Genomic DNA, 12,003 nt, shown 5'->3' with positions numbered 1-12,003 from the left:
TTCATCAACATCAATAAGTTACTCACATTTCACCAGTTGACTGTTAAATATTTGTTTTCATTAAGTTCTCATCTGGACCTCTCAGTACTAACATTTCATCAGTTGACTGTTAAATATTTGTTTTCATTAAGTTCTCATCTGGACCTCTCAGTACTAACATTTCATCAGTAAATATTTGTTTTATTAAGTTCTCATCTGGACCTCTCAGTTAACATTTCATCAGTTGACTGTTAAATATTTGTTTTCATTAAGTTCTCATCTGGACCTCTCAGTACTAACATTTCATCAGTTGACTGTTAAATATTTGTTTTCATTAAGTTCTCATCTGGACCTCTCAGTACTAACATTTCATCAGTTGACTGTTAAATATTTATTTTTATTAAGTTCTCATCTGGACATCTCAGTACTAACATTTCGTCAGTTGACTGTTAAATATTTGTTTTCATTAAGTTCTCATCTGGACCTCTCAGTACTAACATTTCATCAGTCGACTGTTAAATATTTGTTTTCATTAAGTTCTCATCTTGACCTCTCAGTACTAACATTTCAGCAGTTGACTGTTAAATATTTATTTTTATTAAGTTCTTATCTGGACCTCTCAGTACTAACATTTCATCAGTCGACTGTTAAATATTTGTTTTTATTAAGTTCTCGTCTGGACCTGTCGATACTAACATTGTAGAAACTATTACTGGTTTGTGACAAATTGTAGAACGATTCTCTTCCTTCTATATACGCAAGTGAAACGGAGTAGCCCTTACTGCTCCTGGAGACAACCCAACAGGGAAGCGACCCTGACAGCCGAAGAGTGGAGTCCCGAAACGCCAGATTGTAAGTGTTAGGAGGTTGGAAATTCAATAGTTATAAATTAGTGTAGCAGGTTAGAAAAAGCTGAGTGATATAGCTAATTGTAATATGCTTTAAGACATTTGATTCTGTAATAAAAGTGTATCGATGTAGAATTATACACGGTGAGTTTATCGGGCAACAATGTACTGAACAGTACCAGCATTGTGCAATGTACATTGTTACCCAATGAAAACCGAAATATTACAAAAAATATTATAACGTAGAAAGTAGTCCGTTATAACTCTGCGAATTAATTTACTTATGTTACGGGTCTTAACAAAATTGTGTCACGATGTTATTGTTAATGTTAGAACTTGGTTAGCGACCGAAGAACAAAGAACGTTTCGTCGTTTGAGCATATAGTAATTATGAAAGACAGAAGTTAAACGGTTTTTTTCGATATTTGTGCGAATTGTGCTTCAAATGACTCGGTTTTCAAAACTGAAATTTGATTCAAGATTTTAACGCAAAGATCTAATTGGTTTCTTATTAAAATATGAATGAATATCTTATTATTGTTTTACGTTTCACAGTTCGAGCCAAACAGTCTGCACAAACACTTAAAATAATGTTTCGTTTTGGTGTTTGATAATTTTGAGATGTTGAAATCATTTATTTGTGTATAACATAAACGTAACCATTTCTTTTGGGACATAAAAACCTCGTCTCTCAATCCGAAGATCACGGGCTCCAATCTCCGTCACACCAAGCATGCTCGCCGTTTCAACCATGGTTATAATGTTACGTTCAATCCCACTATTCGTTTGTAAAAGAGTAGTCCAAGAGTTGGTGGTGGATAATGATGACTAGCTGATTTCCCTCTAGTCTTACACTGCTAAATTAGGGACGGTTAGTGCAAATAACCTTCGTGTAACTTAGCGCGAAATTCAAATACAAAAAAACAATCGGCCCGGTATGGCCAGGTAGGTTGTTAAGGTACTTGAATTCCCGGTCTCACCAAACATGCCCGCCCTTTCATTCGTTGGTGCATTACAATGTGACAGTCAATCGCACTATTCTTTGGTAAAAGAGTAGCCCAAGACTTGGCGGTGGGTGGTGATGACTAGCTGCCTTCCCTCTAGTCTTACACTGCTAAATTAGGGACGGTTATTGCAGATAGCCCTCGTGTAGCTTTGCGCGAAATTCAAAACAAATCAAACCTAACAAACAATCTGTTACTACGTTTCTATAACGAATAGATTTCGGGGGTGACGTTCTGTGATATATATGTGTATACATACACAATGATTCCTCATGCTATGTTTATATGAATATCTTATTATTGTGCATGGCACACAGAACGTGAATGAATATTTATCTTTTACAAATGTATGTCAAAAATGTAAAAATATTTTTAAAAAGTTTTTAAATTCTAGTCGAACCGTACAACAATTATTTATACCAGCAATCAATTACCTTCAAACATTTTTACCCCTGACCTCTGGGTTCAAGACGAGTCTTATCATTTCAACTTTTTATCTTTGAAAATTAGCGCCCCTTGGCCAAGTAATAGACGGGTTAAAAAAAATAGTAGTTTATTTCAAATTCTACGCCATGGGTTTTCTGTATAATTTTTAGTTTATTGAGTAGGTAATAATTTACTCTGGTTAACAAAGCAGCTGCTAGGGGTCAGGTCTGTTTCCCAGACTGCTCTGTGTAGCAAATTTAGTGTTCTTTCGATTAAGTCCATTTGTTTTTAGCCTGTTTCCAAGTGCACTTTCCAGTGCTCTTTCCTGTGCAGCAATTAGGTGCCGCCCCTTATTTCAGCCCCACCTAAAGACCCATCAACCACAAAACAAAAGGAATGCAAGGAATATAATTATGTTATTACGGCTGTCTGGTTGAACAGTTCACTAGTGTGGAGAGAAGTGACCATGACACATGAATCTACTAGATTTCCTCATCGTTTCCACTAGGTGTCTCTCACTACCTTAGGCTAAATGTATCAAGGCGTGGAAGCGAAAGCATTTTCATGTATCGTGGCAACCGAGCGGACAAATTGGCACGATTATCTCCATAGTTACTGAACGTTGAACCTGGACCCAGCTTTCATTGTATTTGGCAACAAGATTCCTACTCCAATGTTATTCAAGTATTTTCTAATTCCTAATATATGGCTTGTTAAACAGCGCCTTGACAGTAACCATGGGTTTTGTATGTAACATGACACGTGTGCCTTTAGCTAAAACGTTATGAATACCCAAAATAATCTTGGATGTGATTAAAGATATTCGTTCGCCCGTATTGAAGTTTTGTAGGTGTTACTTTAATATCGATGTGTTTTCTTTTCATCAGCAGAAATGGAGAGAACTATTCATTATACCCTTGGTGGCTTAGCTAAAAACGTCGAGGCTTATTGTGGTAACGTCTGAGGTTCGATCCCCGCGGGTGCGCACCTTGATCAAGTCGTCCTTTTTTAATTGCCTTAAAAGAAGTCCGTTTTATTTTTTGTACTTCATTTTAGACATGAAATATCAGTTAGAAATTAAATTTATTATAAAGTAAAAATGTTCGATCTTTACGTGGAATACAATAGAATTTGAATTCTAAGAAACTATTCGACCGTTTAAAGTATAGTGGAAGATGAAGAAATAGGACGTCAGTTTTCACTAGGTTCTTTCACGACAGCTGAGTCACGATTAATAAATGTTGTTTAATGGACTGTAAAAGGACAGAAGGATGTCGCCATAAAATCCAGTCTAACAACAATTAACGTTGGTTAGATACCAGAAGGAATCGTCTGAAACGTTACTTGAATATGGAAACACATTAAATTAATAATACAATAGCAAAACTGACAAACCGAGTTATAAGCTCGACGAAGTGATTATTTTAGAAAAGGTGTTCATTGTTTTCCAGTAATATTGGTTCTATCTCGTCTAGGTAAAGAAAATAGATTTAGTAACGACGTACATAAAAACACAATGGTGATTTAACCCTGTGCTATTGTTCGGTTACGTGTTTCAATCTCGAAGTATATTCCATTAATTCCCAAATATTATTACTTCAAGATAAAAGTAAAAGTCACTAAAAACTGTTTTTAGATAATAATTTGTTACCTGAAAAATACCTAGAGAATTTCGTTGTTTCATGTGTAATAAACATTATAGTTTCCTACGGCAGTCGCTTCACTACAGGAAATACGATACATTACTATGGGCAACCAAACCCCCTGCTTCATGCAGATAAATGTGCTAGTAAGTACGGTAAACCTAACCCTACCGCCAGTTATGTTTGCTGAGGATAATATATAGGCCTACTTCTGACTGTTTGTGTGTATTTTAGAGAGGTAGTTATGTTCTGTGTAGCTAGGTAGACTTCCCAACACTGCTAATACGTTATCAGACCAAGCCAGGTCTACCTTCCCACCTTATAAAATCGGGAAAGTGTGTTTGCTTATGTAAACTTGAAGAGAGAGAGAGAGAGAGAAAAAAAGTAGGGTTACTGTGACTTGTGGGTTAAATTACTAGAATAAGCTTTCAAATGTAGTTATAAATTTTATCAGATTCTTCAGTAAAAATAGTGCAGTTATTATACGGTAGGTGGCTCTTTTTAAATACTTTTACAAAGTTATTGTCTCCATGAAAAAAATAAAAAAAAGATTTGAAAGTAAAACAGTTTTTTATTGTTTTTTATTGTTATTTGGTCGTTGTTGTAAAAACCAGAAATTGTTGCAAATATGGCTGCAATAAATATATGTATATTTACACTCGTGTATAATTTTTATTGTTCCGTGCCTCAGCACTAAGCCACTTATAACGCAGCAAGTCTAGTTTCGATACCTACGATGGGCTTCACAACAAACGTATTTTGTTACGTTATTTATTTGTTTATGATTTTCGACCAATCGGGTTTTATGTACGTATAAGTTTGAATATTTTACACAACCGTCACAATTTGTCAGTTTTTGGCGAGTCGTGTACACGTCAAAGAATCTATTAGTTCGTGTCAGCTGTTTTGTCAGTTTTCAATTAAGTTTGTGAGTTCTCTTTACCTTTAGCTAAAGTTTCAGTTTAAAGATATAGCAATAGATGTTTACTTTGCTTTATGTGGGTTTAATATGCGAACAGTTTTAATACGATGAAAGAATTCCACTAGAATATTAGCATAGCGACTTTGTTAATTTTTTCTAAAACTGGTAATTGAGAATTTGAACTTATAATGTGCGGGTTTATAGTTAACTTTGAACTCTATATACCTAATAGACGTTAATAAAGTTAACTACGTTTTCTCACGACTTTTTAACGTAATTTTCAGGCAGCAACGTGTGTAATTTTAAACTTCACGAGAAAATCTTGAGGGAGAGCGACGTTTCTTTTAATTGCATCATCTCTGGTTTGTGTGTTTAACATTATGGTTCTTGTTCGGAGTGGTTATTTAGGTATCATTCAACACTTAAAAATGGTAGCTACATCTATTTTATGTCGGGCACGAATAATTAATTTCTCTGGTTTTATTTAATAATTTGCGTTAATTAGATCAAATGTGAAACTGAACTGAGTTTGTGTTGACTCAACGGCAGCGAAACTGACATTCTGATATAAGCAACCTATCTTTCAGGAATGTTGTTGGTTGATAAGACATCCGGTAGGTTTTGGTATTTAAAATTGCCTCGCGTAAGCTAAGTTGCGTTCACTACTGTGACTTTACCCGTGTCGCCAACAGCCGTGTCCCGCACCGCGTAGCATGCGGGTTTTACGCCGGTATTTGTGTTTGCGTAGTCACGTCTTTAGCTACCGATGACAGGAAGTGTGTTTGTAAACTAAAGCTATTTAATACAATCATGACGAATGTTGTTAAAATAACCATAGCAACAGGGATGATTACACAGTCCGATCTATATGTGTGTGTGACGGATAAAAGTATACTGTGTTTGTGTCAGATGAAACGTTTATCGTTGTTTTCAGATCGTTTGTTTGTCTGTTTTCGAATTTCGCACAAAGCTACATGAGGGCCATCTGCGCTAGCAGCCCCTAATTTAGCAGTGTAAGACTAGAGGAAAGGCAGCTAGTCATCACTACCCACCGCCAACTCTTTTACCAACAAATAGTGGGATTGAACGAACATCATAACGCCCCATGGCTGAAAGGGCGTGTGTCAAATAAAAGTATTGTTGTTGTGTGAGATAAAAACTTTGTCGTTGTGTGTCATATAAAAAAGACAGTCGTTGTCACGCCTGTTTATTTAAAATAATTATTCATGAGTTGTACTATTTTTTCAAGATTTTAAACTTGATAAATTTTACATTTTCGATGTTTCTTCAGTTTACGCATCAGCTGACCCTTTAGTTTCAGTGAGTAGGCTTAGCATTTGTTGGCGTTAACCTTTTGTTCATCACGTGCGTTCTGTTCTTTAAATGTTCCGGATTGCTGTGTTAATATAGAATATATGTACGCAATATTTTTTGTTTTTATTTTCAGTTTTACCTTTATTTACGTTTCAGACATTTTTTATGAACGAATACATTTTGAAGTTCACTAGAACGACTTACTGTGTTAACCTTTTTTTTTTTTTTTGTCTTGTGACAAATGTGCGTTTATTTCCCGTTTATGATACAAAACACCTTCTCAAATCATAAATGTTACCACCATTATCAGCGCTAGATAATATGGTGCAAGGAATGGACGATAGAGGGGGCACCTTTGCCTTTGCTCTCTCTTCTAAAAGTCCCCCTGTCAGCCATTTCTTTTCTCCAAGTAATTTATCATACTTTCTCAGCATCTCCTGATATTATCCCCACATGACTCTGAAATCCTCTCTTCTCGCCTCTGACAAGTTCTGACAAGATTTCGACCCAGTAATTGAATGGCCAGCCTGCTTCGGAAACCTCCGTTAAGGGCCACGCCGAGACCTGGCAGCTTTTCTCACAAGCCACGTGTTATAGGTTCTTTAATAAATTTTTATTTCCCGTCTCCCAAAATGGATTTCACTCCAGTCGTTTGCATTCCGTGCGTGCATTTAGAAAGCTCGAGCCAACGCTTGTGCAAAATAAATTGTAATGTGCATTCAAACGTAAAAAAAAATCAAACAAACAACTACTGGGCATTAAGATCTCACAGGCGGGAATGGATGGAAATCGAACGTGTCTATCAGGGGAACCAAACGATGTATGACACGCCGTATGCTCCACGTGGAATTTAAAAAGTGAATATTCATCAAGGAAAGTCAACATCTATTTACCAGAGATGACAAAAATGACAGTTCTCGGCCCTTATACTCTTTCTTCCAAATCAAGTCATCCGGGACCTGCTACAATTTGAAGCTTGCCGTCAGACGTACAAAGGCACGTCAAAACTCATTAACTTTGTAATTTTGTAGTTGGTTGTCCTCGTATTTTTTTATTTCTCCTTACGAGACCTCCGCTTCTCTCAGTGTAATATTATTTCAGGAATGAATTCGTGTTCAGTTTTGAGGAATTATGAAACCATCACAACAGCTGTAGTGAATAGTGACGACATTCCACGTGCAGACAGAGAGAGAGGGTGTTAAAATTTCGAGCCCACGTGACTGTAAAAACAAAAAGTCTAGAAGTAATATTGTATAAGTGAACTTTCTATGCATAATTGGATTTTTCAAGATATAAATCCTCGTTTCATTGTAAACCAGGAGACACAGACAAATGTTTTACAGAGGATGAATTAGAGGAAAGGGGAAAAAATACTAAAAATAAAAACTTTCAAAGATTAGTTTGAGAAATGTTCTTACAGAAGGGTTTCTTTCTGTAAATACTAATCTGTAAAGAATTTGGAGAAACGTAATATTTCAAATTTATTATATATTTTTAAACATAGAATATTTATTGGTAAAAAAACAACGGAACACTCCATTGATATCAATATAAAGACAAACATATTTACGTTAAAAATACGTACATTTATGTACAGAATACGTTTGTTAAAGGTGGTTAAAGCGCTCGACTCGCAATCTCAGGGTCGTGGGTTCGAATCCCCGTCACACCAAACACGCTCGCCCTTTCAGCCGTGGGGGCGTTATAATGTTACGGTCAATCCCACTCTTCGTTGGTAAAAGATTAGTCCAACAGTTGGCGGTGATTGGTGATAACTAGCTGCCTTCCCTCTAGTCTTACACTGCAACATTGGGGACGGCTACCGCAGGAAACCCTCGAGTAGCTTTGCGCGAAATTCAAAACAGAAACAAACAAACTTCATAATTATACGTTTCAACTAGAGTTTGATTAGTCCAACAGTTGGCGGTGATTGGTGATAACTAGCTGCCTTCCCTCTAGTCTTACACTGCAAAATTGGGGACGGCTACCGCAGGAAACCCTCGAGTAGCTTTGCGCGAAATTCAAAACAGAAACAAACAAACTTCATAATTATACGTTTCAACTAGAGTTTGACTGTGTGGGTATTGATGTTGTTAAATACCCAGGAGGGTCAGGTACATTTGACCACTTCAACTAGACTTTTGGTGGTGGTTCTTTTTTGAATTTCGCGCAAAGCAATGCGAGAGCTATCTACGCTAGCTGTCCCTAATTTATTAATGTAAGGCTGTTCTAGGGCTATTCTTTTACAAATAAATATCAGAAGTGACCGTGACCTTATAACGTCCTCACGGCTAAAAGAGCAAGCATGTTTGGTGGGACCGGGATTCGAACCCTCGAACCTTAGATTGCCATATGTTTCGGTCAGACGTTTGTATAACTTCAGGTGTCCCCTTCCTCGGTGGGACAGCGATAAGTTTACGGACTCGTAATGTTAAAATATAGGGCTCGATTCCCCGCGATGAACACAGCAGATATCCCAATGTGGCTTTGCTCTAAAACAGACAAACAAACGTTTCTGGCGTTTCTGTTAGACGTTTATTTAACTTCTTTACGTGTGACGATACCTGTAAGATTCAGCGGATCGTACGCACAGAACATTTATTTTCGACCCAGACATCCTTGTTTGAAACTTACTGTTGTGATGTGAATAACTTGATTCGTGTTATTTATGTAACAATCTTGAATGTAAGGTAACAGTGAATAACCTCCCCATACACAGAATTTACCAGCGCGAGACGTCTGTATCATACCATGTCGATAAGTTTTAACACGACAGAATACAAGAATGACCAAATATACACAACTGGGGGGGGGGGGGGGCGTATCAGGACAGGGCTGCGTGTGATTGTACCTATGTATATATAATATATATTACACTTAATGTATCTAATTTTTTTATCGTGCAAAGACTCGAACTCATGAAGTAATAATTCCTGGTACTTGTCAGCCTTTTTGTTACCACTGAAGAAGAGGGTTCCCTTTCCAAGGGGGGGGGTATACATGCTCTCGTAATATGCTGTGTTTGAGTATTAGCAGTATTGTTAGCCTTATGACCCAATGACGGGTAGAGTTATGCTTATGTCCGTTATTATTCCAAGTCATAATGGTCGCCATTTTCGGAATGCGTTGTCGTTTATAGTCATTGTAGACAAGTAAATTTTAGGAGTCGCGCGCTACTCTGCTTGGACCATCCCCCCAGCTTGGGATGATGAACGTGTGATGGCTTCTCGACATTGTCGGAAGTCAGTCGGTGTTAAATATTTAGCTGACACCCTATCTTCCAGGGAACGTGCACGGCCATAAGAGAAACATTTGCTCGTGAGTCCGTGCGTATTAACTGCCGTTGTAGTATTCAGTCGGCATGTATTTATGGGGTCGTTTTATTTCATGTTCCCTTTTTACCCCAAGGTAGCAATTCCGAAGTGCACTATTTATCTGGCTCTGACACCAAGAAATGTAATAGTATTAATTTATCAAAGTTTTGACGCTAAGAACAGCGGCGCTCTTTTCGAATGTTGTTATGTATGCTACATCTATTCCCTCGTTAGATCGAGCCAATCTGAGCTTTTATACGAATAGTGGCGTCAATAGTCCTCCGATTTCTAACGAATAATTTTCCTTCTTTTTTTTTTATCTCCATTCCTCTAAACTTCGTCCACGGAGTGGCTCCAGATCCTCCCGTTTTTCGTGTATTAAACCTGCTTACTTCGTTCATTTCCATTTCTTGATAGCTCCAACGTTCTAATATATCTTCAACCCAGACACCCGACAAACAGAGAACGATGATCTAACAGCCAAGCAGTGATTGTCAAAAGAGATTGAAAACTGAGGGGGTTGTTGAACTTGGTTTACTTTTCACCGTTTTATAATCAATCGATTATTCGTGTGTGTACGTTTTTATTATATTTAAAATCACTTGTGTTTATAGTTAAATGTGTAAAAGTGAAAACCATTTTTCTTTTAACCATTTAGATAATATAATGTATTTTTAACCGGTAAAACCAATTCATGAACGTGTATTGTTTTTCTTGCCTTAACGAACATTTTTGATAAAAGTTATATAATTCAAAAGGTGAATCTATGTTTCTCGCGCCCTCTTTCGATAAGATTTTACGTTCCATCAAGAAATTGACAAATTTTATGCTCCATTTGAGAGACATCTGGTGGCTAGAATTGTGCCTGGAAACTAAATAAGTTAATTAATTGTTTATTTTCCAGTTCTATTAATTATTTTAATGGTGGCGTAATGAACTTTCTGACCTCTGACCTTTTACTAGGTAAAGATAGCGATATTAAATACTCATTTTTTTAATCTCGTGTTTACAGAAAACAAAACAATTAAACATTTCCTATTTCCTCCTATTGTTTGTTTGTTTTTGAATTTCACGCAAAGCTACTCGAGGGCTATCTGTGCTAGCCGTTCCTAATATAGCAGTGTAAGACTGGAGGGAAGGCAGCTAGTCATCACCACCCACCGCCAACTCTTGGGCTACTCTTTTACCAACAAATAGTCCTCCTTTTTTATACATAAAGTAATACAATACTGTAATTTCAATATATACATAAAGTAACTACTGTATCTTCTATTTATATACTAAAGTAACCATACTATATATATATACATAAAGTAATACTATATATATATATACATAAAGTAATACTATACTGTATCTTCTATTTCCTCCATATATATACATAAAGTAACACAATACTGTACTTTTTATTTCCTCCATATATATACATAAAGTAATACAATACTGTACTTTCCATTTCCTCCATTTTTATACATAATGTAATATAATTGTATACTGTTATGTAATAATATATTATATTATTATCTGCTGTGTCTGTTACTACATGTCTGCTCTGTTTGAATAATTTCTTAGTTAAATGTTTCCGAATCTCATTCTCAGAAAACGATTTGATTTCATTCAAAGTATCTGTGTTTCTGGTAAACTGAGAGAAATCAGTTGGTCAACATCTTGGATTCTTTCACTGCCCTTGTCTGACCGAATGATGTGGAGGAACTCTTTCTTGTATTTCCACCTAGGCCTCATAGTTCGGTATTAGGACATTAATTGGTTTGTTTATTTTTGAATTTTGCGCAAAGCTACACGAGGGCTATCAGCGCTTGCCGTTCCTAATTTAGCAGTGTAAGACTAGAGGACAGGCAACTAGTCATTATCACACAACGCCAACCCTTGGGTACTATTTGACTAACGAATAGCGGGACTGACCGTGGTTGAAAGGGCGAGCATGTTTGATTTGACGGGGATTCGAACCCGCGACCCTCAAATTACGAGTCGAGCGCCTTAACCACCTGACCATGCCTGGCCTTAGGACATTCAGATTGGTCCTGCAGGTAAACTGTCTGACATGATAATCATTGGCCACTACATTCGGGCCAAGAATTGTTTAAGCAGTCAGAAATATAAATATTTTCTAAGAAAAACAAGGACTGTCCGAATACTAGTCATTATCACACAACGCCAACCCTTGGGTACTATTTGACTAACGAATAGCGGGACTGACCGTCAAATTATTACGCCCACGTGGTTGAAAGGGCGAGCATGTTTGATTTGACGGGGATTCGAACTCGCGACCCTCAAATTACGAGTCGAGCGCCTTAACCACCTGACCATGCCTGGCCTTAGGACATTCAGATTGGTCCTGCAGGTAAACTATCTGACATGATAATCATTGGCCACTACATTCGGGCCAAGAATTGTTTAAGCAGTCAGAAATATAAATATTTTCTAAGAAAAACAAGGACTGTTCGAATACATTTCGGCCTGTTTACGTTGATTTGTTGAGTCGGAAGTGGCCCGGATTTCAGACTGTAAATCCTATGGTCTACAGCCCGCCCT

At 37.0% G+C, this 12,003-nt stretch overlaps 1 pseudogene across 1 annotated transcript in view; it reads left to right on the top strand.

Annotated features, from left to right (window-relative positions):
- LOC143243827 (pre-B-cell leukemia transcription factor 1-like) overlaps positions 1–12,003 on the top strand; it is a 178,875-nt pseudogene that overhangs the window by 146,838 nt on the left and 20,034 nt on the right. The window contains exon 7 of the transcript XR_013024780.1: positions 742–831. The product of XR_013024780.1 is annotated as a pre-B-cell leukemia transcription factor 1-like (transcript). The remainder of the gene's footprint in view (positions 1–741; positions 832–12,003) is intronic.

Source organism: Tachypleus tridentatus, chromosome 2 (assembly GCF_004210375.1).
Source record: "Tachypleus tridentatus isolate NWPU-2018 chromosome 2, ASM421037v1, whole genome shotgun sequence".
In the NCBI taxonomy this organism is placed as follows: Eukaryota; Metazoa; Arthropoda; class Merostomata; order Xiphosura; family Limulidae; genus Tachypleus; species Tachypleus tridentatus.
The sequence above is the reverse complement of the archived record's forward strand: the minus strand, read 5'-3'. Positions and strand labels throughout refer to the sequence as shown.